The sequence below is a fragment of the Cicer arietinum genome, chromosome 4 (genome assembly GCF_000331145.2).
Source record: "Cicer arietinum cultivar CDC Frontier isolate Library 1 chromosome 4, Cicar.CDCFrontier_v2.0, whole genome shotgun sequence".
Lineage (NCBI taxonomy): Eukaryota > Viridiplantae > Streptophyta > Magnoliopsida > Fabales > Fabaceae > Cicer > Cicer arietinum.
The window spans coordinates 37,591,239-37,594,640 of record NC_021163.2 but is presented as its reverse complement, the minus strand read 5'-3'; the positions used below and the strand labels follow the sequence as shown (position 1 = coordinate 37,594,640).

At 26.9% G+C, this 3,402-nt stretch overlaps 1 pseudogene; it reads right to left on the bottom strand.

Annotated features, from left to right (window-relative positions):
• The window catches only part of LOC101497195 (pentatricopeptide repeat-containing protein At2g44880-like), a 33,910-nt pseudogene extending 32,157 nt beyond the window's left edge, over positions 1-1,753 (bottom strand).
• Between the last annotated feature and the right edge of the window lie 1,649 nt (positions 1,754-3,402).

Below are 3,402 nucleotides of genomic sequence, written 5' to 3'. Positions count from 1 at the left end.
CGTCGTGTAAGATGTAGAAACTTCTCTGCCGACCTTTCTAGTATTAAAATTTTTCCCCATAAAACAAGAGAGACATGTTAACATTTCCACCTGTAGCTTTATCTCAAGAGTTAGTTGTAATAATAAGATCTTTACTCATACACAGTTAATCGCTCAACCTTGAGATTGGGCTGAAAACTATTGTAGGGGAAAAAAAATAAGGGTTTGAATTGTGTTTTCTTTTCCAAAAATTTAGTTAAAATAATTTTACAAAAAATTGGTGATGTTGAAAATAGGAATAAGAGATAAGGAAACAAACATAAGTCAATTTATCTTGTTTCACCACAAACACGGTAGCTACGTCTAGCCCCTTCACACAAAAGGATTTAATCCATTATACACTAATGGAATTACAAGTTCACTTAACACCTTCTAGTCAGTCTGACTATATTCAAGTCTTCTCAACCTTTTAGCTTAGTATAGTCAAGTTGTTGAGGATAATTGACACTAGTTGGCCAATTATTTGGTTACTCACGATTTTGTTTTTAAAATTTAAATTGTTTATTTAGTAGTGTCAATGAATAGGTTAAATATAAAATTATTTCATTACTCATTTACTTTTTTTGTTAATTTATAATATTTAAAATATAATAATTTAATTTTAAAAAATAATATATAATTATTCACAATGATAATTTTGTTATTTAAATATAATATATATTATATTATATCATGATGAGATGTGTATCAAATACATGACAAAATAAAATGTTATCATATAGGTTATCATGTGTGTATCAAACACATGATTATTTATGTAGTACCCTAATTTTGTCCAATTTATTTAAAAATAAATCAAAAAGGAAATATATATTAAAAAAGGAAGTAAATATATTTACAATAAGTAGGCTCATCAATTTACAACGTCAAATCAAGTTATAATTTTTAAATTACAATTACAATCAAATTGCAACCATAAATATTAAATCAAATTAAATTACAATAATTTTTAATTTGTTATTGTTGTTGCCTCTCTGTTTCTGATGCAGTGTTTGGCTTTGTTTTGTTGCTGCCTTTCTGTTTCAAATGCAGTGTCATTGACCTTTGCTTTGTAACTAATTAGAGAAACATAAAAACATAATTTATAAGTCAGTATTTGTACACATTATGAAGAACTAAATGACAAATTTTTTAGTTTAAAAAAAAAAGAAACTAAAAGACAAATGAATAAGCTCAGCAGATCAACAGATCAAAACAAATAATCTAAATTTATGAAGGCATCAGTGGTGCAGGAAAATACAGATGATGAGCAAAGAAATTAAAACATCAAACAAGGATTTGGAAAGCTCAAACTCAAACAGTGGCACAGACCAAAAAACAACTAAACATATAAAAGACTCTATAAATACATCTTTTTAATTTTCAAAAGGGGGAGGAGATTAACGCTATTGAGATAAAAAAAACGCATAGAAAAAAGAGGCGGAGAGTTTTGTTTTTTGGAGAAGATCAGTAAAACAATTTAGTTTGAATGCTTTGAAACATGAGATGATTAATAGAAGAATACACTAATCCAAAACAAGAGCAAATACTCATCAGGAAAGCAAAGTATTACACTGAAACAAACATCAAATTTGTGTGTGAAAACGAAAAAGAATAGAGAAAAGGAAAAAAACTAAACCTTTGTACTGTCACCCACCGTCGTCGGAACGGCAACCGTGCCTTTTGAAGCGGCCGCACCCTCCTCCTTGATCTCTTCTCTTTCTCGTGGCTTCATCTTGGTATCTTTCCGTCTCTTTCTCTTTCTCTTTTCCTTTTCTTTTTTTTTGTTGCTTTCATTTTCTCTCCATTCCAGTTTTCTGCAAACACCAACAGAGCAGCTGCTCTTTCTCTTGTCAAATGTGCATCTAGGGAGGGTTACTTGTTTTTTTTTGTTATCCTGAACAATGATAAGTTGGGCCCAAAAAAAAACAACAAAAAAGCAAACATATTTGTTTGAGAGTTCAGCCCATTTAATTTCTTTTTATAATTTAAAAATTAAATTGTTCCATAAACAAATTTCATAAAAGAATATAAATAAATATTTTTATTAAAGATTAATTAGATGCGACGTTTTTTTAATCTTTGAGTTGTTATGACACAAGTGGTACAACTTGATTGCTCTAAAACTCTCTTTTTATTTTATTTATTTATTATTTCTTAATAAATTAATATAAAATAGACTTATAAATTTATTTAATTAGATATGTTATTTTTTGAATTATTATGACACAAGTTGCGACAACTTGGCGGTTCTACACAAGTTGCGACAAATTAATAATTTAAAATTATTTTTAAGGGTTATTTAAAAATAACATCTTTTAATCAACGAGTAGCATAACACAATTTATACAACTTGATAATTATAAAAACTTATTTTTATAAATAAATAAATATAAATTTAACTTTTTTAAATTTGATTATTTAGACGTGAATTTTTTTTATTTGAGTTGTTAAGACACAAGTTGTACTACTTGATAGTTTTGAAACTCAATAATAATATAAAATATTTTTAAAAGGATTGAATTAGATGTGACATCTTCTTTACTCCTTAAATTTTGAGACACAAGTTGTACAACTTGATCGTCCTAAAACTGATATTTTAAAATATTTACTCAAATCAACTCTTTTATTTTCCTATTTTGTCAAAACATCTTTTATAACAAAACAAATTTCTTTAAAAAGAATCAACGCATATGTATTTTTTTACCAAGAACTACGTAGCTTTGATTTCTCCATCGCACCGGGAGATACGTAGGAGCAAGATCACATTCTTGTCAAGCACATAAATAAAAATTTCTTCTTTTGTCCTTTATTTGTTAAGTACATATTTATTTCAAAATCATATTTTAAATATAGTAATAATTGTTGTTCATATTTAATAATAAAGCAAAATAAATATACTTAAGTTAATATTAATTTTGCACAATTAATTATAGGTAACCGTATTTTAACGGATGTCGTAGGGTGCTAGTACCTTCCCTACGCATAATCGACTCCCGAACTCAAATTTCGTTTCAAAGACCATTTTTTCTATTTTTAAGGGTTTCCCAATATTTTCCCTGTTTTAAAATAAATTTTGGTGGCGACTCCATTGAATTCGAGAAATACTCGAAATTTTAGGCCGCGACAGCTGGCGACTCCACTGGGGACATTTAGAGAGTCAAGCCTAACAAATTAATTTTGCATAATTTTTAACTTTTTCTATATTTGTCTGTTTTTTCATTTTTTATTTTATTTTATGTGTTTATTATTTCTTAATAAGTGTTAGTTGACATTATTATTTATTTATTCATTTTTAAACTTATAGATCATTTTCTATTTATTATTTATTTATTTATTTAGTTATTTATTTTTATTATATGTTTTAGTATCGTTATTGAGTTA